This window comes from Xiphophorus maculatus, chromosome 22, assembly GCF_002775205.1.
Source record: "Xiphophorus maculatus strain JP 163 A chromosome 22, X_maculatus-5.0-male, whole genome shotgun sequence".
NCBI lineage: Eukaryota > Metazoa > Chordata > Actinopteri > Cyprinodontiformes > Poeciliidae > Xiphophorus > Xiphophorus maculatus.
In genome coordinates, this window is record NC_036464.1 from 7602952 (window position 1) to 7628642 (window position 25691).

Sequence of the window (25691 nt, forward strand, 5' to 3'; positions counted from 1 at the left end):
GGGTCACATGCTGCCTGCTGTGGTTTGGACAGACAGTTTTTCTTCTGGTCATTTTATCAGCCTTTGTTTTGATTGCTGTCTGGATTTATAGAAGGATTTAAGCCCATTTATCCCTGTTAGGGAAAGCAAAGATGAAGTCATTTAGATGATTTAAAGATTGATGTCTTGGGGAAAGCTCACAAGAGATGTATGTAGGATGAGGAGTTATTGATGTGCAAAATAAGCTTGATAATGAAACACCAAAACTATTCACCGCAACAATGCTGACGGTGTCTTATAATATCCTACATGTGACTCATTGAAGAATGCAAAATAAACTACCAAAAGCTTATGGTGATCTCATATTAGGTTTTGGTGAATACCTAAAGATTATTCAGCATATATTTTTGCTCAAGGGTTGCATATGTCACTGTTCACCTCACCAAATCAAAACAAAGAAAAAGCCAAATGATTCCTTTATCTCTGGTACCATCTATCCACTCATTACGCTATAGACCCATTGAGGTCTTACAGCCTGCGGTGTGTTTCTTGAGAATATGTGTTCTGCTCTGCTGTGCCTCATTGCTTGCTTAGTAATTTGTGTTCAGAAGCTGCGTGTTTGTTATAGATGTGTTCGAGGAGATCGAGTGGAGCAGGAACAGATGGACGATGAATTTGAAAAACATAGCGCTTCTGGTGCTTTACATGGTGTTTGGGGACTTCTTTTCAGCATCTGTTTGCTGTTCTAGTTTTGCAAGTAGATTTCAGCTGTTTCTACAACTTTGATAGTAAGCATGTACCTCATCCTGGTTAATGCCTTTTATCTTTTCTACCATTCTTTTTAATGATCTTCTGCTGCATGTAGACTGTCTAGAGAGACTTTAGCGATGCTTGGTCTCTCTAGACAAGTGGTTATTGGTGGTGTAACAATACCTAAAATTCAGCTTCACCAGACTTTTAATTGAAGGGTGTACACAATGTTGCAACAATGTTATTCTATCTTTTATATAAATCCTGGAAATACATGTTTGTGAGTAGAATTTCACAGCATCTTCCCATTGGCATATGAATGCCTGAATGTAGTGAAAAGCGCTTTGGAGTCCTCTGGACCAAATAAACTGCTATACAAGTGACATACTTTATGTCACCAAAACCTTAGCTTTTAGCAGAGGTTTGCACACTTTTTAGAGCCTTCTGTAAATCACTAAGTGAAAAAATAGAGCCCAAAAAGACTTGGAAAATATGTGGATGTATCTTTATTAAAGCTACATTGGGTTAAAGCTTTCAGCTCTCCTGTTGTATTTTACACTTGGGCATTAGGATTGTGTTTTGTGTCATGAAAGCATCATGATATGCAGCTTAAGTCAGTTTAAACCTTCCTGTTGAATATGACCTATTGACTCGACACCAGTTTTCTGGGCTAAGCTCCATATGACTGTCCGTTAGAGCTACATACGATCCTCAATGTATTCCTGTGATGTTCAGAAAGTTAACCCATATTTGCTAGTGTATCTTCTACCTTTTTTTCCAGAAAAGAAAGTTATTGCCACTGTGGTCTTCTGACACAATCGCAAGTCTTTGTGGTTCACAAATGATTATTATAAATACTGGGAAATTTAAGAATGAAGATTTGTTGAGTTTTGCTAACTTTCATTCACCGTTGTAAATAGCAAATTTATATTATTTATAGTTTAATATATCAAAGCAAAACATTACAAATGCCTCCAGTAAAGTAGTGAGCTGGGAAGGATCACTCATTGTAATAATGTAACAACACCCCTCCAAAAAGACATCATGCTCATACATTATGGGTATCTGCTAGTCGGCCATATTGGAAAACGTCTCTCTCAAAGATGAATTATGTCTGTACCCTGGGTTCCCCCAGGAACTCATTAGTGTCTGTATCTGGAATGCTGGAGAAAAGGCCTCCGAAAGTTGCTGACCCACCCCACGTGTTTTGTCTACATATCTGTCAGTGAAGGGAATAAGAGCTGGTCAGTCATTAACCCCACGGCCACTGAATCCAAGGACCAGCGGTGACCCATGGGGTTAACGCGGTCTGTGCTCCTCTCACCAGACCCACGCCGTTGGCATGACTGACCTCTGTAGGCCGTGTCCGGCCTCCAATGGGAGACAAGTAGGGATTTGATTTAGTGCCGATGTGCATACCTTCTTCCTACTGTAGCGAGAAAGAAAGGGCCTTTTTGAAGAGATAAATGGACTGATGATGGGCCGCATGCCCTTATGGCTAAAACACCTACAGCATTATGACCACCTGGTTAGGAATCAGTAAAACCCCTTTTTCCTTTAAAAAAACTTCGGTCAACCTTGCTGATTTTTTTACTTTGCTGAGGGTTTCTCAGAATTTAAAATAAAACCACAATATTTCTTGTCAAGGTAAATTGCCACAATAACTTCACCTCGTCTAATAAGTTACTCCATATTGTGACTACAGATCTATTTAATACTAGTGACAATCACTACTTAACACCAGTGACACTCAATGACGTTCATGTTCCAGCACTTTTATTAATCTCCTGAACTCCCTCGGTACTTGCCCCTTTTGGTCAATTTTCCTTTCAGGTTTTCATCTGAAAGTGATTTGATTCATCTGCAAAAGCTCAGTCAACTCAACTCTGCTTTTAAAATTTTCATCCAAACAATTGCCCAAGAATCCCGCAGTTCCTTTTAGCCACTTAATTTTGCTCTGTCACTGTATTTGGTGTTCCTTTTAGTCTTTTATGAGGTTTTATTGTGTTCTTTCTCTGAACCTTCCTTACCCAAAAAGACTTAAAATGTGTTAGAGGTTGTTTTGTAGATCAAATTACTTTAAGCGTATCAGAAAGTAAAGGAACTACATGATTCATTGCTATTCATGCATTTAGGTTTCTAATAGTCTGCAGCTGCTAAATATTTGAGTAATGGAGTACTCTGTTCAATAGTTAATTGGTTATTGAATAACTGGATATGCATGTGCTACACCAAGATCTTTTTAATCTATCTACTTAAATTTACAATAACAGTTTCCATTTTAGCTGCAATGGAACTGGGAAATGTTCAGCCAACATAGGAAAAGGCTATCACTAATGGTGTGTTCACACCTAAAGTGTTTCGCGCGTCTGGTTTATATTCAAAGTCTATGTCGAGGTTTGTTGAGGGCCCATCACAGCATGTTTCGTGCATCTAGCGCAGCGTGATTTGGCACCTTTGGAACATTTTGAGCGTCCGACAAATAAGCCGACAACAGAAAACAATGCAATGGCTACAATTTTGACGCATCTGACTCGCCTCCACATAAGGTGCGTTCACACCAAAACGCATCTGACGTTTCAAGTTTGATGCATGTGCACTTTGAATGCAGATGCTTGATATTTTGCTTTACACCTAGCGCTTTGCACGTCTGGTTCACCTTCAAAGTCTATGTGGAGGTGAATCAAGTGCTTCAAATCGTGCCGTCCTAGACGCACGAAATGCGCCGCGATGGGCCCTTGACGCACCTCCACATTGATTTTGAATGTAAAGCAGATGTGCCTGACGTTTGCAACGCTTTTGGTACGCAAAATGTCAAGCGTCTTCATTCAAAGTGCACATGTGTCGGACGTGGTTTTGACGCGCGTAACGTGTTTGGTGTGAACGCTCCATAAAAGCTAAATGGACTCAGGGACACAAATTATATTCACAGGTTGGTAGATTGGATAATTCTCCCATTTTTAACCCAAACTTAGTCCTTATCACATTACATTTGGAGGCACTTTTAAAATAGAAAGTACAGTCATATCCTACTAGCCTCATAAGTTAAAGTCAAAAGTTGTATAAAAATCAGGAATCTTTGCCCACTGGCTGTCAGATTGATCCTAATATCCATGGGATGAGTTTCCTCAGAGTGTTGAAAGTACACCAACTTGGGTCCAAATGGGGGATAATTGTAATAAACAACTCATATGGAGCAGAGCCGTGACAGATGCAGATCTTCAATGTGGTTGGTGAGTCACCGAAGCATCTCTGCTGGGCCCATATCCTTCACTTAACCTCACCATAATGCTGTTGAACTGAAATTTGGATTAGTGGACATTGAGGGGTTAAACTGTTGGCTTTTTCTTTGAGATAACCCAGTTTTAAAAAACAACTGAGGTTAAATTGGCTATACGTGTCAGAATTTCTTCTGTAAACGTCAAACTAAAATGAGAAGTATATTACAACGTGAAGCTTTATGTGAGTTCAGTTTTTTCCCTTTGTTTTTTGTAAGTGGTCATGTTTTGCTTTGTTCCCGCTGTGAAATTTGAGAGATTTCTCAGTTTCAGCCTTTTTCGCAGGAAGGAACTTTCTCCCAAACAGACATTTATCAATTGTGAGAGAGTGTCTGTTTTTCTTTGTTGGTTCCTTTCATGTTGCCAGCTCACTGACATGAGACAAATGAGAAACTGTTGCTATGGCCTGTAGTCTGTCATTGTCTATGGTGAGCTATTCTAGGTTGTGTTCACTTTGGTCCATAAATCAAATGATAATTAGTTTAGTTGTGCTGGGAATCTCACTCACTATAACAGGTTGCTTTCTTTGTTTTTGTTGGGGGTTTTCCTGTAGAGTTCAAAGTAATGTGGTCCAATGTAATATTCAGATTTGATTAACTGTTTGGCCTTTTTAACCAATTACAGGTTAATTATGACGCTTTTCCAGTGAAACAGCTTTATTGTTGTATGACATATCATACTGTCTACCCAATTATACCCAATTATTACATTTTTTGCTTTTTGTTTAATTTTAGATGTATTTAGAAATAAAAATAAAATGCTAAATAATTTACAATTTCATGGATATTAAATTTCATTTTACCTGAGTGGGTAATAAAGTAGTATGTTGAATTTAGTTATACTTCAATTTTGGTTTTATTTTTGCCTCCAAATAATCAGATGTTAGGAGAATCACCTGTCACATGTCTTTACATTCAAGCTGCAGTGGGAGTTGATTTAAAAAATCCTTGGTTGGCAATTTCTAATCAAATCGCCTGTGTTCAGTTTCCATGGTAACCAATTGCGGTAGTGGTGTAGTCTCCATTTCTTCCATTACTGCTTTGCATTTGAACTTAACCCACCAGCTTGTCGTCAGCTTGTTAGCACAACCAGTTGGTTTCAGTTTATTATACTTTTCTGTTCATTTCATACCTATAAATAATAATTAAAAATACCAATTGTTTTTTTTTTTTTTTGGCTGACGTTGAAATTGCATCAAAATATTTGATGGTTTGAATAACTTGAGTTTGAATTTACACTCAACAGGGAATTGAATCTTTGAATAGCTGAAAACATATTTATTCAAATGTTATGCAAAAATAAACACTGATAATAGAATAAAAAAAATATAAAATGTATACAAATTTTCACATTTATAACTGTCACAGCTTATAACAAATGAGACCAAACTTATTTTTTTCACAGTTAAATATGCCTGTTCAGTCGTACAGCCCTACTAACATATTATTAATTCATAACTTTGGATTTTAATTTTGTAAATACAGATGAAAATATTTGCAGACATATTTTAAACATGTTGATTTTTAGTAATTTCATAAATTATTTAAAGAAATGCACATAACGCATAAATATCACATCTAATTTATATTTAATGATATTTTTTTTATTACCCTCTGTTTTGATGGTTGGTCATGCAACTTTTCCTCTATAACGACACATGTATTATCTTCAATACTTCATCAAAAGCTATTTTTATTTCTATCAAAGACCGAAAAATTGCAAAACACAGCCATTCTGACAGATTGAAGGAAACTCATTCAGGCTACATCGTTCTTCAGTCCTTCTTCGGTTGCCTCTGAAGCAGTTGTTTATTTCTGACCTCCAACAGTAATTGGATGAGAATAACAGCAGGTAGTTTAGCAAACTTCTAGCTGGGTTAAATTGACCTTGTTTTATATTAACACTGGGATCACATTGGAGTTGACAGAGACACAAAGCTGCAAAACAAACAAAGGGACTCAACGAGTTCAGCTTTGTTGGAACCGAAATGATGGAGCCGAATGCAGTGGTGCATTAAAACATGTCGCACTATTTCTGTCATGAACTGTTGGTAGCTCTGACCAGCTGGAGCTTTTGCATCTCCTTCCAGAGTTTCTGTCATAAACCTTTAGGTCAGGGCCAGTTTGTGTTGGCACTATGATCATTGTATAGCCTTGCTATCATTAAAAACAAACATTCCACCTCTTGTTGTTTCAGTTCACAAAGGACGTTTGAATCATACATATGACTAACTCAGGGCTTCGCTGTGTAGCGTTTTAACCACTTACTGCGGCACAAAAATGTCTGTGTGCAACGCTGCCTGTGGCTTTTTCTTGTTGCAGAGACACAGTAGTCTGTGAATATTTTAGACAAGCCTGAGATGCTGCATTCACTGTGTACGGGGAAACCCTTTTACGCAAAGTAGAGGGGATAGGTAAAGCAGAAAGGAGCTGAACTATGCATGGCTGCCAGTCGCTCTGGCCTTTTCCTTATACTTATGACTGCTGCAGCCGTATGATGTGTTTAAGGAGCGCCAGCCCAGCCAAGCAGAACTAACTCAAAGCCAGAGTAGTATTCAGTTTCACTATGCCTTATTTTACAACATCATTCTACGTCGTTTGTAAATGATGTTGACGGAGGATAATGATCTGGACTGGCTGTGGCCTGATTTTGGGTTTCTTTTTTCCTCCTACTTCCGTAATCAGAGAGTCTGTCAATGTGGAAGAGGTCGACCACTCCCCTCCTCCCCTCAGGATAAAGTGTTTTCAAAGCTGCTGCAGTTGTTTGAAAGTTAGCCACAGGGGGTGAGATGATGTGGGATCCAGAGCTGGAGGGGAAGAGCTGAATGCCAGCCTGTAAGTGAGTTTGCTGCCTTAAAAGACGAAGCAGCAAGAGAAAAGGAGATTACATAACAGAATAAGTCAAACAGAGTCCCAGACACTATGTTCACTTTCCCAACTAGAGATCATTGTGTATCCAAATATTACAATGCCCAGCAGCTACACTGCGTCCATTCATCGCTCACCTACCCCAGGCCGTGTTTACTGGAAGCCTTGGAAGCTCTTCGAAATGTAAACAGGACTGTGAGGCCATATACAGTTCAGCAGCGCTGGGCTGCAAGGGTCCGGGCCAAAACACAACACACAGCAGCAGGACAGTCAGCCAGGTGCTGCAGCAGCTGTATAATTACACTGTTCTCATCTGATTTAAAGGTTTAGAGTAAACGTGCAAACACAAAGGGTCAAAGGTTAATGTAATCTTTCAGCATGTTGACAAATGTAAATGTATTGAACTGTATTTCTTACCCAGTTCATTGTATTTTTTTAGCTGAACTGTGTAAACATCAGATAAACAACAGATTATTACTGCATACATACAGTACTTGTCTGTGTAAATCCACTACCTATATCAGTATATCAGTCGCTGAACTTTATCTTTACATACATTTATTTTTAAATAAAGACCTAAATTAATGCTGTTGCTAATAAATGGTGCCACTTATTTTTGTTAAAGTACTCAGTTAAAACTGCAAGATATCAGAAAAGTTTGTCATTGTGATACTGTTGTTGTTGAAAATTTCCATGACCAATTCGGATTAACCCAAATTTTCCTTAATTATTCCCTTTTTGAACCATTGCACAATGTCTCAGTAAGCGTTAGTATGTTAGCTACTAAAACATGTATCAGGTGTGGAGATTAACCTCTTAAGACCTGGATATTTTTCTCTTATTTTAATTGTACGCAGTTCTTTAAAAGTCCTGTGAGTAAATATACTGTATATCTGCCCATTTATCCATAACAATTGGGACTTTCAATATCTACCAAGTTATTTTCACAATTTACGGTCTATTAAAGGATTGTTTCATCAGATTAATTTCACTCCCTGCTACGGCAGGGAGTGAAATTACCGTAATAACTTGATATCGGCTGGAAAGCGCAATGTCTCCCCTTTCAGAAACCATTGGAATTTTTCAAATGGCGCAAAGTGTGGCGGAATTACGGTACTGCAAATTTGACTGGATCGTCGCCAATACGTTCGGTTTGGAAGGGTTAAAGTTCATTCAAATGGTCAAATATGTCCACAATATGCAAAGCGTGAACTCCTGAAAATATAACACCTAATCAAATATTGTGGCGTGACTATTAAGGCTACATAATTGTTAATTTTTCTTTCTAATCTGCAAATGTCATGGACAAATGGAAAGAAAAAAATGGCACGGATGAAAATGACCAACAACTGTCCAGATACAAAAAGCAAATTGCTCTAGAAATTGTCGTTGTCGGACAAAAATGTTTTTCTTTTTTGCCAGAATCAACTTTGTTGATCAACCTTTACCTTAGTATTGAGTCAAAAGCAAAGCTAGTCTCTGATTTTCACCAAACAGTGTAAATGTATATTTATGTTTTCTCTATGGAATAGAAACTTTGTGTGGCAACTTTAAGCAGTCTCCATTTTGCATGGTGCTACTCTGTAGCACCATGTGGTCATCAGGTCACCCATGATCCAATGTCTCAGTTGGTGACATTTTCCATTTTCTGGGGTCATTTAATTATTTCCTGTCATTAAGCCTAATTATCCAAGAAAAAATGTGTGGGTCTGGCATTCGGTGATGAAAAATCTTACATTTCCTGCTGCCAGTTTGTAGCTGGTCTGATTATTGAGTGTATACACAAAAATCTCTGTGATATATCTTGGAAAAAATTCTGAAAATGTATCTGATCCAGCCATGCTTTGTTGTCCCTGGTGTCTCATAATGGACCGGGTTTATTATTGATTTAATATTAAATAGCTGAACTCTGTGTGGTTTCTCATGGCAGTAATGATTGGAGTTCATCCATCTCATTGCTAATCAAAAGTAGTACAGTAAAAATAAACCAGACACTTTAAGGAAGCTTGTGTTGATACAGACATATTGATAGAGGAGCTTCTAATGAATCATTCATCTTGTGCCACTTTATTTTCATGTTTTCGTTTATTTTGTTTATCTCTGATGTTTCAGCAGTGGCTGGTGATAAAACGCTTTATGAATTGATGATAGATATGAAGAAAACAAAAAGGAAAGCATTGTTTTTTTCACTTACACTCACCAGACATGTTTAGTAACTCTCTCTGTCCATTCAAACGGCAGCAACTTGATGCATTTAGGAACTTAAACATTGGGCAATATGAGGATTTTAGTTATGATCTACGATGTCTGCAAAAATATCAAGTGAGTGGTTGTTATGTGGACAAAAATGACTTGTTGAAGTCTTGTATCAAAGGAGGATGTCTTGTTTGGGATTAACGAAAAGCAACAGTGGCTTTATTAACTGTTGAAATGTCTGAAGATAAACTTAGACCTGTCACACAAAAACAATAAATCAATTATACCATAATAAATTTCAATAAACTCAATAATTTTCATTTGCTTGATTTGTTGTTTTTCTTTTTTTTCTCTCTCTTTTTACCAAAAACTGACTGATAAAAGTCTTATTCTGGTTTTTTGTCTCAACTATTCCTTTTTTTGAAAGATAATTTTGTTTTGAGACTTCATAATTTATTTTATGTATTGTTTCTGTTGTTTTCTATATTTATGTTGGATATACAAAATGTCTTCCAGCTCTAGTGTTTAAATGTTCATTAGAATTTAAAGTTTATTGAACTTTGAGAATGTGTTGTTGCATTTTTATGTTAACTATTACTATGATATTACTTGAAATATTTCTCAAAACAACCTTATCGTTTAAGTTCTGGGACAATTTATCGTGACAGGCCTAGATAAACCATCTCCGAGGATGTCAAACATCAAAACAGATTGTCTACATGAGTAAAAAAAAAAAAACACACACCTGCCACTCCTGCCAAAACAGAAAATTCACACAAAACTCTACAGTAGCAGATTGTAATAACGTCGCCTGGTCAGGTGAGTTTCAGGTTTAGCTGTGACATTTGGATGGTATCGCCAGAATTTGGTACAAACAAAAGCAGTTCCATGAACTGGTGGTCGAGGTGGTGTGGGAAATATTTTCTTGGCTTACTTTAGGCTCTCAAGGTTTTCCCCATAAAACCCGCTGAGCCTGGTGGTAGGGGCGCTCGGCAGTCATTCATCCAGGGGCCTGCCGTGTTGTTAAGTTAAAATTTTTTTAAAGTTGACAGGAAATTTTTAAATATCACTTAATAATTCTGTGTTATTGAAAGATTAATATCTGAAGACTCATTATAAAGTCTTAAAAAATGCAAACATAAAAAAAAAAATTCAATAAATAAGCAATTTTAAACCTGGTGGGGGCACAAGTAAAGCCTGGAGGCCCCTCAGTCATGTAATACACTGGGGGAAACCCTGGACTCCTCAATACTAAATATGTAACATCTAACCTTCACAACCTACATATTTATTGTTGGTGACCATGTCTTGACAAGATGAGATCTACTGACCTACACAGTCAACAGATCTCACTCCAGTTGAGCATCCTGGATGAGGCTGATTGGGGATTTGCATAATCTGTTAAATGGTGTAATGTAAATATGGACCAAAAACCCTGAGCAATGTTTCAGAAACCTTGCTGAACCTCTTCTGTGGAGAATCAAAGTGGTATTGAAGACAAAACAAGTCATATCTGGTACTAATATGATGATCAGTGAGTGCAGGTTAAACAGCTGCCAGGTACTGGCCATACTTTCACCAAATGTTTCCATCTTTGTGACATTCTTCAGAGAAAGCTGCATTACAGAGATAAGGAAGTGAGTAATAAGGAAATCTGTGCCTATCTGGGACACTGTTGTAAATCCTGGCTTACGCTGTGATTAAAGACGGACACCTTTTTGCGCCCATTTCTCGTCTTGCGCTTGATCTATGCTCGATTGGGGCCGCAGTGCATTAAAAAAGCTAACTGCTCCGCTTTGTGTGCCATTTTGGATCACATAAATATTAATGATGAAAGGCTTGCAAGTGCTTTCACCAGTGAGGGAAAAGCATCAGCGTCTTCAATTAGAACCGTACTGTACAGTTGTTAGAGTGAGAAGTTTTGCTGTTCAGCCACAATCCATTTGTCTACCCCTCTCTTTTTCATATGAGCACCTCATCAGATCAGTGGTCCTGATGGGTTTTAAAGGTCAGAGGAGACCTACACGTCATGCCAGATCAGTGCACTGGGCTCCTGGAGGGAGAAATTGATTCTTCTTTGCCTGTTTCCCTGAACATTTTCTTCCATTTAGCATTCAGGAAAGGGGGATGGTATAGCAGAAAAACAGCAAATGCTACAATATGAATATGCACTGTTTTTGTAGTCTGTGGACAGCATTTCATCTTTCGAATACATCTGTGATGATGACCCATTAACTAGCTGAATGAAATTTGTGTGTGCATGTGTTCGAGTATGTTTCTTCTTCTCTTTTGGCAGCTGTCTGCACTCTAAATTAGAGAGATCAAGGATGTGCTGACAAGTGACAGCAAAGTGGGAGTCAAACTTTAGAGCTCAAGACTCCATCTGATGCTCTGGTATGTTATTACCACAATAAAATTATACAAGGAAAAGCACAAAAGCATGATTTTGCGAAGGTGTGCGTGCCTCTGTGGTTCTCAGCAGGAGGTTGGTGTTTCACACCCTTTTAGCTGCCCGCCTCCCTTGAACACACCCACCACATACCATGCCAGCTGCAGCTGTTGTGCCTCAATGCTAGAGATGTAAGAAATTCCTCTCCCTCTGCAATTAGAGAAGCAGTTTGCTGAATAGCACACATTGCAATGGCCTAAAGTTGCACTTGGTCCTTTCTACTGCCGATAACACAGAGTAAATAGAAACTGATGAGTGAGAATTGTAGAAAAAAAAAATGTCCCCGTCTGTCTGCGAGTTGACAGATTGTGTTTTGTGCAAACTGCTTTTTGTGGCATCCTGAAGAAACCCAAGGGTGTAAAAAAGACCTCATTGATGGGGTGGGTTTCTCATGCCTGACTGAAAATGCTCTCTTTCCTTCGAGTCAAGTGGTGCATTGTGATCCTGACCAAAGAAATGCAAATATATAGAACAGATGTACTGCTTCTCCTTTTTTCCAAGCTTGTCTGGGGGAGTAATCCCTCATTCTGGTGGAGGTTCAGTCAGATGCACCATGGGTGCAAGACTGAAGTGTTAACAAGGGAAAAGCCATGTCACCCAGGCGCATGTGATGGCTGCCGCCTTTCAGGGTCTTTCCTCAATAAGGCTAGATGCTCAGGAGAGATAAATGGAAGCTTTTGTGGCCTTTGCCAGAGGGGAGAGCCGCACAAAGGAGGACACACACAGAGCACGGTCTTTTTCAAAGGAGAAAAAGCTAAAAGCAGCATTTCTACAAACCCTTCTCCTTTCTGTCTTTCACTCCACATCTTTATTTCTCTCACTTTTACTCTAGCGTTCCCTGGATCTTTTCCTGCTCCGTGAGAACCGAAACTTACTCACAAAATGTTTCCATAAATGGGCTGAGGGAATGGAAAATAACTCCATTTGCCAGTGCCTTCCTCTCTGCACTCTCTGCACTACATGTCCCCTCTGTGGGGCTGTGGACAGTGCTCAAGTACACTCCCCTTAATGATGCTCAGTGTTTTACAATGCTCCGAGCCAGAGTGCATCTAATACATCCTGTGCACAGCAGCCTCAATATAGCAGCGCTGCTCCTACTTATTGGATATTACCTCCACTAACTGGACTACTCTGGACAGAATGGAGTTTAAATTTATTCTTCTGCACCTTCTTCAACAACGCAAGAAAATGCACTCTTAGAATCACTACTTGCAAATGTATTTATGTTATAACAACTAATTTAAATGTAATGGCAAGACTATGGCACAATTGAAAACCAAACAAAAGATGGGCATCAACTTAAACTAACACTGAAAGTAAGGAGAGCAATCCTGGAAAAAGAACCTGCTAGAAGCTTTGAAAGATTTGAAGCCGTGATGGAAGTTTATGATCCAACAGGACAAGGATTGGATATGTCAAATCCATCCATCCATTTTCTGTACACCCTTGTCCCTAATGGGGTCAGGAGGGGTGCTGATGCCTATCTCCAGCAAACATTTCGGGTGAGAGGTCGCCAGTCTGTTACAGGGCAACACAGAGACAGACAAGACAAACGCCTATGGAGAAGTTAGCGAAACCAAGTAACCTAACAGTCTTGTTTTTGGACTGTGGGAGGAAGCCGGAGTACCCGGAGAGAACCCACGCAAGCACAGGGAGAACATGCAAACTCCATGCAGAAAGACCCTGGGCTGGAAATCAAACCCAGAATCTTCTTGCTGCAAGGCAACAATGTTACCAACACTTACTCTAGGTCAAAACATTTTCATTTGGTAGGATGGCCCAGTAAAAGTCAAGACAAGACTTGAAAATGAATGTTCAGACTCTCTCCATCCACTTGGAATAAGTTTGTCTTAGAAGAATGGGAAAAACTTTCAATGTCTGAAGACTCAACACTAGTTGGAGCGTGCCTCACACAACTTGCAGCTGAAACTGCATGAATGGTTGTTCTAAAATATGTAGAGAAATACACACCACACTTGTTTAGAACAATGAAAACCTTCCTTGTGTGAAGGTTTATCTAATAAACTCCCAATAAACAGCGAAAGTTTGTTTTGTCTTGACAAATTGTGAAGAGGCACGGAAACTTTTGCTTCTCATTTAGACTTTTCCACTGTTTTTACCTTTCTCTACAGCCTCCTTTATGTATTTATGTTAGATATTCTATCCTGCCTCCCCCGTGTGACTCTTGGTGTAATGTTGACTTAACTGTCACTTTGTGGTTGTCTGGGCTTTTTACATGTACATTAGCATGACTGTTGTTGCCTGCATCTGCGGGCCATCCTGCAAGCATGAGGCTATCTCGCATGTGGGTGACTGGCCTGGAAACAGATGTTTTTGATGCCACTGGTAGGGAAAAAGCTTTGAAAGTGAGTCCGTAAAACAGATGCAAGCTGCTTTGCTAACCACAGCCGCCTAGTTCTCAGGAATGCCATCAGACCCGTTCTTTTCTAGGGTCTTGATATGCAGCCTGTGGAGAGTAAGACCAGCTCTCACTTAATAAACCCGTCCCTTTGGAGAAGTTTATTAATTACAGAACAACTCTGCTCTTCTGGAACAGAGATTCCAGATGGCCCTGGATACCCCTCAAAAATAATCTTTCTGTTGTATTTTTTTGTTTTTATCTTTGGCTTATCTTACATGTTTTAATCTTGTATTTGTAGCAAATACTAACGGCGTGCCAACAGGGTCAATGCATGAAGAGATTTAAATCTTGTTACATTGCTTGTTCTGCTTCAATTTCTCTTGCCAACTGTGGTGCACACATCTGCCGCTGTATTCTGTCCACAGAAAATGCTTGCAACTGTCCCCATTTGCCTATTAACCAAATAGTTACTAGGGTCAACTTTCCTGTTGATGCTTCCTCTGCAAACATAAGTAGAGAATCTTTAAAATAAATGGCTTCCAGCACACTCCTAATCTTCCCATAATTTCTCAGGTCTGTAATTAATCATATTTTATTTATAGTGCGTGCAATTTCCAAAAAATGCAATTGATGCACCGATGGCACAAGAACTTGATCATGATAGCCTTTTTAGTTTAATTTGTAGATAGAAATGGCTCAGAATTGTCTTGAAAATTCTACTCAGTTGTTTGCTAGCAATGAAAAACTTTAGCAAAATGGTAAAAAAAAAAAAAATGCCAAGAATATGCCTCTAATACTGGAAACCCAGTTCTGAATGGTTGTCAAACCTCAGATTCAAGAGGAGCAGTGTGGCTTTAATGCTTGGTCCACTTTTGGTTTGTGAATCAGGACAAGCTTACAGCCGGTTTCTCCAAGCCTTTCTGTGGATTTTGATGCAGGCCCGCACTGGGTCAAAGTAAGTTTCAGACCATGATTCTTAAGCAAAATAAGGTTTTCTTCTCTCTTTGGGTTTGAGATAAATAGGGTTTCTTGTTGTCTTGTTCAAATGTCATGGTGGGATGGAGTATCAGCTCTATTGACAGCCTGACTTGTCTGGATTAGAGTGAGCAAAGCTCTGGTCTATGTTGTTGAAAGAAGAGTTGAGCAAACAGCCAAAGCTCTTGGGTTCTGTCATGAAATATGGATCATTATAGAAGGAAGAAGATCTCTGATGGAAGCAGCTTCATCCTTGGTGCAGATGGGTTCACTTTCAAAGATGGAGAAAGAAGCTCCATCACCAGGGAGAGCTTTGTGTCCAGCTGCTTCTTCTCCAGATCGAATAGAGTCAGCTGTGGCCTTTTAACCATCTGATCAAGATGTTTCTGCACCTCCTGTTGTCATTTTTTGGACCCAGAAGCCGAGTGAGGATCCATTGGAGGATTTATATTTTCTTTTCTGAGGCTACAATACCTTGGACTTCCCCAAAAGGAGTTGAAACGTGTCTTGGTTCTCTTCTTAGAATATAAGTTGCTGTGCTTTTTTTATTTTCCAGACTTGTGATGCAATGAAATAATGCAATATTTATTCTAACTGGCTGCTGTGTCTGTGCCTTATGACTAGGTCAACCAGGAATATTCACCACTTCCTTTCATGTGAATCATTTAGCGGCCCAAAGGGGAAAAGCATCAAGTGATTTCAAACTGAACAAAATATAAGCTTGTGTGACTGATTTGTCTTTTTCTTCGGGAGCTAAAATCTCTCTGATACACATCTTGTCTTCATGGCTGCTGATTTAGTCCATTTCTCATTCCTTTATTATGCTTAGATTGCCTTGAACTGCCAGGAGCAACAATGTGTCTCTCTGTGAATTCACCCGATCACCGCACATATCTGCTCTCCCTCCCTCAACTTTCCATCTTTGTTCATAAGGGAGGTCTGCTGTCACTCAGGGCTGTCATATGCAGAAAAAAGTTGCCTAGCAACAACGGAGAGAGATGCGAATGAAGCCGCTGTTTACTCTCCTCCTCCAGCCCCCCCAACTCATGTGCCCATTAACCCCTTCTCATTTATTCTCCCCCTCTGTCGGAAAGATGAAGTGGAAGTGATGGATAGAAGAGGCAGCGTAGCTATCCGGCTCTCTGATAGATTTAGACAACAGATTCAGGACAAACTGAGAGGAGGGGAGATGTTCGGAGACTCCTGTTGTCACCCAGCTGTTATTCCTGTTTTCCTCTCCGTAGGAGGGGAAGGCCATTTCCCTAAATGCCTGCTCCTGTTCCACTCAGCATAACTTGTACTACCAAAGCACGCTGTTATCAGCAGGACTAAAAATATCAGACAGCAAATGTATCACAGGCCTGCCTATCGTCACACCCTCCAGAAAAAAAGAGTACAATCTGAGGCGATGCCGGTGCCCTGCGTCCTTTCTGCATTATTACATGTTCCCCTGGTGGAAGCAATCAGGCGCCATGCCTTTGTTGCTTCCCACATTATGCTGTTTCAACTGGTTGCTGTAATCATGCAGGAAGGTTCAGTAGTTTCCACACTGCCACGCTGGGTATACTTGTCTTTTCGGAGTGGGTGCAGAGTGACAGTCACCCTGAGGGTTGTTTGATTAACAGAGACTGCAGAGTGACACACTGTACGGATCCACTAATCAGAGTTTTGCAGCTTTTGTCCAAACTTTGCTTTTCTTTTATAATTTGGATTTCAACCTGTTAGCTTGTAGGCTTGCAAATGGGGAAGATATATTCGAGTTCTGGGTTTTTTTTTAATTACAATCCATGAGTTTCTTTGTAAATCTCACTATTTATCGTTTTTTTGTCCCAATATTCTATCTCAGCTGAGATCTTCTTTCTTGTTTCCAAATGTCAACAGCAAATAATCTCAATTAATGAACTTAACTGAAATTTCTTCAGTTAAGTTGTGCCTCTGTTCCTTTCTTTTATTCCTGGAGAGGTTTAATTATCATTAGATGAATCCCTGGCAGTGATCCTGTTTATTTAGATCAATAAAATCTGTTTCTCCAGTTACCAAAATTAAAATGTTTTTCTTGCAAACATGTATTGCTTTGCATGTGGATCCGTTTGTGTAATGACTACCTTCGGTATGTAAATTACCCAGCAAAACTGGTCGTCCGTGTGCAAACGAGCTCTTCTCCACAGGCCTTCTCTGCACATATGTGTAGGCTGATGAATAGTCCGTCTGTTTGCAGGGATGCAGCGACAGAGAACTCTTAAGTGTTACCTCCTGGGGCTTCCCACTCTTCAAATAAAACCCTTTCCTTCCCTGCAACTCAAATCAAAGCCGAGAACCTGCCTGCAGAGGCTGGATCAAAGCCGACTGTGCCGCAAAGAGCTGTGCTTGCTGCTATTCATTGAGCTTGATTAAAGTCTGTCATTTCCTGCTATTAACACCTTCCTGCCTCCGACCTGAAACAGGCAGAGCAAAGCAGTCATCAGGAAGTGGCTAGAATGACACTGTTTTTATGTTTTTCTAATTAAGCTGCCTCAAACTCAATTATGGAAGAGAGGAAATATATAATCAAGTCATTAAGCAATGCACAGAAATGCTATTAATATAGTCTTGAAGGAGGACTGACGGGGAAGTTGTGCAAAACATTCAAGCAGGTTTTTTTAACTTGTTTGTAGTTAGCTGCGACTTGTTCAAACAAGCCTAACAAGTTTCCTGTGTGCCTACTTGTCACAGATTTGGATCGTAAATCAACACAGTCACAACTGTCAAACTGTTGACTGACATTTTGTGCTAAAAGCTATCTGCTGTGGTTTTTTAATAAGAGGATGTGCTTGGAGATGTGCCAACCAGACATTTATGGACTTCAGTTTCTGAAAGTCTTTGACACAAATTTTAGCTCTATAATTAGCTAAATTCATCATATTTTTATTTCCCTCTATATGTATGTTAGGGGCAGAGGTGACTTCTCTGAGAAGAGTTGCTTTAACCAGTATTTGCAAATATTTTTTGCACATATAAGCAAAATCAAAATGATTAAGGAGTGGATTTTTAAAGCTCTTATAATGTTATTTTATTAGCATTTTTAGCCCTGTTTCATCACAAACTATTACGTGCAGTCTCTGTAAATTCCTGAAATTTCCAAAAGGACAGCTATATTTCCAAATCCAGCATTTTTCACAACACGGGAGAAGTTTAGAAGCTCAAAAACGTAAAACCAAGCAGCTTTTCTGCAATGCGTTAAACCTTTAAGTCTGCTCTTGGTCAGTTCTCCTCTTTGTTACTTTGAATAAATGAAATTGCTTGCACCTGTCAAAGTCCACCTCTGTCGTAGCAACCTGAATGAACAGACATACATTTACAGAAAATAATTTATATTTAATTAGTGTCTTACAGCTTTTGTTCTTCAATTTCAACCATCTGACGACAGGTTTCACACCAAAACGTATTGCTATTTGCATAACCTGTTAGCATGTAGATATGATGCGGTTATTGATCAGAAACAAATTAGATTCCTGAGCTTCTGACAGGGTGTTGGCTGGTAAGGTCCAGCCAAGCAGAAACCAAGTTGGTCACCAGCAGATTTCTTTGTGCATTTCTAAGATATGAGGCAATATCTTATTCAGCGGTTCTGTTATCAGCCTGGTATGTTTAATCAGACCCAGAGTCTGCATTTTCAGACAAAGCCCTGCTCTGTCGTTTGATTATTTGACTTGGGCTATCAGTGCTGTGGCTTGAGCTCAGCTCTCACTTGATGGATTGCTGGTAGTAATTATGTTAATCATGGCACCAAAAAGGTCATCCTTTCAGAGCTGCGGTGCTAATTTTATTCCATAGATGGCTGTCATCCTAAAGCGCTGGAATTTAGAAACACAGGAGCTGATTCATGTGTTTTATGTTTGCACTTTCTAGTTTAATAAATGCATCAGAGGAATAATTGTATTGTCAATGTTTAGGGAGGAGCACTTAAAGAACTAAATGGATTTTTTTTAAGTGTTGTGATTCACTTCTTAATGTGCATGAATGTAATTTTTACATTTTACAACTACTGTAAAATGCCTTATTTATGTTTCTAGAAAAACATAATTCAGAATTGGCATTAAGATTAGCATTACAAAGACACATGCTCTGCTGCAAACAGTGCATCATCAGGTCTTATACAGATACATGCAGTCTGTTAATGTTCACTGCATCTTTTGGCCATTTATTTTCCTCACTTTTCCACTTTTTTTCAAATCCAAATGAATAATTACAAATCTGAAGTCAGTCTTTTTGTTCTTGTCAGAATCTGCTGTCAAGAGCAGGAGTTATTTGTAGAGGTGCTTCAATAAATCAGCCCTGATTTTCTTCATTTCCTTAATTTTGGGAGATCTGACATTGGCCGCTATTTACATGAGAAGCAGATCTTATCCACCAATCTTATCTACTTCTGGAAAGGTCTGAAAATAAGCCACTGTCATCTTTTGCTCTGCTGGGAGAGAGAGACTGACAGACCCTCCCACCAGGTCAAATCTGCATGAGCGCGGTTAACAATAGTCACCCCATTGTTGCCAACTAAACGACTCTCGCTAAATTAATCGACTTTTCAGACAAAAAATTGGCATTGTCCAAATTAAAGACAGTTCAATGTATTATAAAACATAAGTATTATGTTTTTGATAATATGCAGCCATATAGTATTTCAGATTTGTTTTTAATCACCATTTATCATCGTAAGAAGCTACAGTACTTCAATAACAGAAAGTAGGAAGGAACGAATTGGTGGGTTGAAATGGGAAGAGGTGAACTGACCAGATGCCCACCAGTCAATTGAATTGTGTTATTATTTAGACAATAATCAAGCCTGAGATTCATTGTATTTTATTTGAGTTATTTTATCTCTGAAGCTTCATAGTTTGCACCTTAATATTTCTTTCTTGTTACATCACTAGATAAATATCTTAAACCTTCCTGCTGTTTATGCTGAAGGTAAAAGATCACATATGGAGTATGAATGCAGGGATTATCAGTTTTAAAGAAAGGTTATTGCTCTCTGCAGCTTAGTCTTTCTTCATCTCGGTGTGTTTAAGTTGGAAAGTGGATTTCTAGCTCTGTTTGCCACACATGCATGCGGTCTCAAAGTAGATTCCGCTTCTTTCTGCAGCTTCAAATGTCAGTCATTGCATGTAACATGGAAGGTCACAAGCTTGACCTAGGGGATCTTTTCCTGGAAACAATGCCTATTGCTTCCCTCCATTTTTTTCTTGTCCTTTCTGTCACAGCCTTCAAGCTTTGAATGTCACGGTCTTCCCTCCTTCCCCCCAAACACCAACACTCAGCATTCCCTCCTTCCCCTCCTGCACAACCACCCACTTTCCCTTACAAATGCAAATGATGCAGGCTTATTCAGCTGTTGGTGGTTGGTTTGTCGTAGGGGGGAGGGAGCTGTGCATTAAGAGGCAGCTGTATGCATTTCACAAAACTTCCTCCCTGATCATCACACCTATATTTTGCACTCTCCTTAGTTTTCTTCATGTGCTTGCAAACAAGTAGTTCCTTAAATGATCTGGAGAAACAGATCTCTGCCGTGCAGCGCTTTGAATCCTGTTTCCTTTGTGTTTTCAGGAGGCTCGTGCTCAACAAGTGGCTGATGGATTTAATGCACTTGAACAGCATCTCTGCAGTAGCTTCATTACCACGGTGTCTCACAGGACACTTTGCCCTTTGCTTTGAGATTTTATGGCTTTGATAGAACCGAGACTCTCTAGATGAGGTAAGCATGTTTGCTCTTGATTTGAAATGCAATTTGTTTGCATCTTTATGTTGCTTTTTTACATGCTTGCGCTAAATAAGGTTTATAAAAAGAGGAGTTTTGTTTTAGTCATATTTTAGTAATATCTTCACTGGAAAATGTATCAGTTGAGGAATTTATGAGCATATCTTTGCTGGACGCAGCTCTTGTGAGGTGAATAAACCAGTGATTCATCTGTGTCTGGTCTGCTCTTCCCTGTAGTTATCATCTCTTTGCATCCGCTGGTTGAGTAAAGCTTCTTCTGTGTCAGCAGCAGGGCTTGCAGCTGCTGCCCAGAAGTCTGAATTATCTCACAAATGCCAGATTTCTGTCAGCAACATCACACTGAGTGTGGAAAACAAACTTTAAGAGGGAAAGAAGTGAGAGATGGTCCAGTGACACTAGTGCATGCTGAGGTCAGAAAGTATTAATGCTGCTCCCCAGATGATGTTTGTGTGAATGTGTTTGCGTCAGTGTTCTCAACTTTTAGCAGTGTCACATAGCTTCCCGACTTCCCTCTTTTGGCGCACTGTTTCTTGCTGATAATGTAGCGGTGTGGACTCTGACTGACCTCAGCTGACGTGCAGAAACACAGAGCTTCCCAGAGCGTTCGATCTGAACACCTCAGAAGTCTCTTAGCAGCTTCCCCTTTGCGGGATGAGAGCGCTCTTCTCACCACATTTCTCTCCCGTTTCCCTGAGAAAGCGTGATCCGCCAGCAGGCAGCCGGCGGTTTGGAAGTAGCCCGAAAAGCAGCAGGAAGCTGTGGGAAGTGACAGAGGGAGGGATGTGTGCTGATGGAAAGAGGTGCTGTTTTATTCTTGGGACCTGCTGGGCCACATCAACCCGGCACGTCCTGATCTGCCCCACCGTCGCAGGGAGGTCCGCTGTGGCTGGGCCCATTTCAGGGAGAGACAGATGGTCCCTTTTGGAGAAGGGCCACTGCACAGCGCTCTCTGTTTGTGGAACTCTGCTGGAGCAGGCAGGACCAAACGTGGCCTCCTTCTGTTGGGAACATTCAGGAGACCTTTAAAACTTCTAGGGTTTGATTTGATATATAACCTTAAAGCCACTTTTATTTTGCTCAATGAATCTGTTAATCTAAATGATTCATTTCTCTCCCTCCTAGAATAGAATAGAATAGAATAGAATAGAATAGAATAGAATAGAATAGAATAGAATAGAAGTACTTTATTCATCCCAGCAGGGATATTACTTCGCAGTTACAGCATAGAGACAAGACACAATAACAACTACCACTGAGTAGTAGTTGTAGATAAAATAAAAATAAAATATAAAATGCTATAAATTGTAAAAATATAAAATGCTGTTAATATAAAAATCCTAATTATATTTCAAATAATTTTTATAAGAAATATTTTGACTTTTTTGTTGCTTTTTTTTACAAAATTTACATACTGCACCTTTAAAGTGTAGAATAAAGTATTATCACAAGTATAGTAAAAAATAATTAAAATGACACACTTATTATTTACGAATAATAAAGCTTGAGTATTCATAATGTTAGTGAGACAGAAATGCCTCTTTAAAGGAAAAACAATTTCCTTACGCTTTAGCTTAAATTTTCATATTTTAGCATGATTTTAACATTTCTATTCAACTTAAAAATTTGTTGTTTTATTTTATTGTCTGCTGCATTGTTTCTACAGTTTAAAATATGTTTATTGAGAGTCCAACGACTGCAAAATGTTAGTGATTATTGTTTCTGTAGCTATTCAGAGCATAGAATAACACGGTTTCACTTACACTTAATCACTTATAAGTAGGACAAATGGTTGAAATGTTTGCTGGTTGTGAGAAGGAACAAAGGCTTAATGTGATGTTTAAAGGAGCTCCACCCATCATGCTAACACTGCTTTACTGTGCTTTGAAACCACAGTAAAGCAATATATTACTCAGCACAATGGGAATGTTCACTTAAAAGCCTCAACTAAATTTAGCGGTTATGTACATTTAATATTTTTTTAAAAACAGCAGCATATCTAATAAACAATAAATTACATTTGCTTTATTGTGGTTTGTAGCTGGTTTGTTTCAAATAATTGAACCTAATGGTGGATCTTGTCTAATGGTAGCATTGATTACTCATCTAAATTTGATTTAAACTGGAGGAAGTTGGACTCTGTCTTTACTGTCAGTTCATCTGCAGCCTCTGGATATACAAAGCGTCCAAAGACTCCCATTTATCATCACCTAACTTTAATTACTTCCAAACTTTTGAAAACTTTAGCAGTTGAGAGGGTTTGCTGTTTGTTTTCTAACCTTTGTTAGAAAAGTGAAATAAAATTAAGAAGAAATCATAATATAATACAATATGCTGACTAAAATATTGATGTCAACAGATTATTATGGTTACGGTAGCCCTTCACTGCAAAAACACAACATTTTACCAAGTATTTTTGTCTAGTTTCTAGAGCAAATATGTTATTATGCTTGAAATAAGGCAAAACTAACTTAAAAGTAAGTTTTTAACAAGATATAAGGGCTTTTTCTAATGCGATCTATGCATCAGGTGAGTCAAGTTTACATTCAAAGCCTATATGGACGGACATCGAGTTCGCGGCGTGTTTTGCTCATGTAGTGCTGCGTGATTGAAGCGTTTTGAGAGTTTGATGTGCGTCCACATACACTTTGAATGTAAACCTGATGCACCTGACGCTCAAAACGGTTTTGGTGTGAATGCAGCATAAGTGTCAAGCGTCTGACTTCAAAGTGCACATGTGTCCAAGTTGAATCGGCAGACATGTTTTTGACATGTGACACGTGTTCAGTGTGAACGTAGCGTAAGTTTAAAATTCCTTAATATTGATTAAAAAGTACTAGCTCCACTGGTTACACTAAAGTGAAATAATTTGCCAGTGGAACTAATATTTTCTCATCAATATTAAGGAATCATTGACTTAAACTCCTTTAACTATAAGCTGAAAAGTTACTTCTTAGTTAGTTTTGTCTTGTTTTAAGTGTAGTAAGATATTTCCACAACAAACTAGACCGAAAATACTTGTAAAATTTTGTATTATTTTTGCAGTGTACTTAACTTTCCCAGAAACTCGATGCTTTGTCAGTCCTGTTACCATGGTAACCATGTAGCCCTCCCAGTCACTTTTCAATAATATTTGATCAGAATAGACACTCTTTGTGACTATTCAAGTCCACGGCAGGATTTCAACACCACTTTAATCTGCCAATTAGCTGCTTTGTGCACCTAATATTCATCACAATTCTTGTTCTTTGTCAGTATGTAAAAAATGAAAAGGGGATCAGTTGTCCCGTCTATTTTAATTCTCAGATCACCCAGAAACATCTAAAGGACAATGGCAGTGTGCTGCCTGGCAGGCGCTGGGCTCACAGCCAGTTGGCAGTGCAACCAGGAAGAGACTCCCAGTTTCAGTTCAACCCAGAAGAGCTCTGTTCATGTGCACAACCAGGATTAACATGGCTGTACCGCATGAAATGAGGTTCAATGTAGCTCAACAAGAGCAGCTCTTTGTTTTTTGGACCAACATTTTTAAGGCCTCGCCCAGATTCACTGGTTATTCATGTCATTATTTGACTGGAGTTCAGTTCCCAGTTGTTAGTAATCTTGTTAATCTCTGCACATAAAGGTCTTCCTAAACCAATATCTGGCACTTGAACCTAAGAACACGGGAACCAATTTATTTGGCACATTTTAATTTTGCGCTAAAAATCACTTAATGCCTTTAAAAGACTTAAAACTGGGTTATATTTCATAACCTTTATATTTTCCTAACCATATGCTTTGGGCCAGCTCTATTAGAAGAAATCTGACTTTGCAATTTGACGACTTGAAATTTGACTTTTTTTTTGTCTTTAAGAAGCTTCTGCTCTTAATGACACTCTTTCTTCAGCATGTCATCACAACGCTCCTCCATGATGCCGTTTACAACCGTTCCTAGGAGTTTTGGACTGAGAAGTAGATGGTAAGATAAGTTCAGCAGATGGGAGGAAATAGAAAATAACATCATAACACAATATAAAGCTAAAAAACAGTTGATTTTACAGAAAACTCTCTCTTTAAAGAAACACCAGACCCTTTTATTGTACATCTAGTTCTCGTTGTTTCATAGTTTCAAAACGGCTGAGAGAAGTGTCTAGTGCTAACAAAGCTGTTTATAGATTTCTTTTTTTAATTAGAAGACCTCCAGATAACAATTGCAGCTTGAGGGTTGTCACACCAGATTGCTAAACTAATGCTTATGCAAGTGTCCGATGCATGAATCAATGGGTGGTTTAGGGACACCGACCTCGTTTGGATTTTCTCCTACAGACGGTTCTATAAATTACAAAAAATCAACTGGAGAAACATAGCAGCCACCAACCATCCCACTACTACCATCATGTTTGACTATTAGAATGAGGTCTTCTTTTGAAAATCTGTCTTAAGTTTAAAACCAGCCTCATCAGTCCCAAAATTCCTCAACATTGTAAATGTAAGATGTGTTCTTTGTGTTCTTTTTGGTCTGCAGTGATGTTTGCCTTGGGAATCTCAGTTTTCACACAGCCTCTTTCTTATTGTTGTATCATAAAAACAGACGTCAGCTGAGGCCTATACTGGTTTAAATGTTGTTTCTAGGTAATTTTGTGATCTCGTAAATGAGACATCAATGAGGTTTTGCAGTAATTTTGGAAAGCCAGCCACCATTGTTCCGTGTTTTCCGTCCGGTGATAGATATCCGTTTCTTTAAATTGACACATGATGTTGATTTTTGAAGTATTCCACTTTGACTTTGTGTGGTCGGAAAGTTTCTGCGACAATAAATTAAATCATCAACTGAAAACTTTGTGCTTTATTTGTCTCATTAGAAAAACACCAAGCTCCGTTATGTGAAAGGCTATTCCTTCTGCTCTCTTTTTCATTTAAATCCCATAATTTAAAAATCATTTTTGTGCTGGAATCTGCTCCTTTTCTGTCTGCAGCAGCATCTGGTAGATATTAAGACGTTTGAATGTGGGCAGGAAATAAAAACAATTTACGATTTTGCACTTTGTGTTGGGTGAACACTTACTGTTTTCTCAACTACATAAAGTGCAGTCCATACATGGGATGA

The 25691-nt window shown here is 38.9% G+C and overlaps 1 protein-coding gene across 7 annotated transcripts in view; it reads left to right on the plus strand.

The window, feature by feature from the left end:
* sipa1l2 (signal induced proliferation associated 1 like 2) overlaps positions 1-25691 on the plus strand; it is a 116002-nt gene that overhangs the window by 3811 nt on the left and 86500 nt on the right. For 6 of the 7 annotated variants that reach the window (XM_023327308.1, XM_023327309.1, XM_023327311.1 and 3 more), the window contains exon 2: positions 20437-20584. The exons of the other annotated variant lie outside the window; for it this stretch is intronic. The gene's annotated coding sequence lies outside the window, so the exon portion shown is untranslated. The remainder of the gene's footprint in view (positions 1-20436; positions 20585-25691) is intronic. 7 annotated transcript variants of the gene reach the window in all.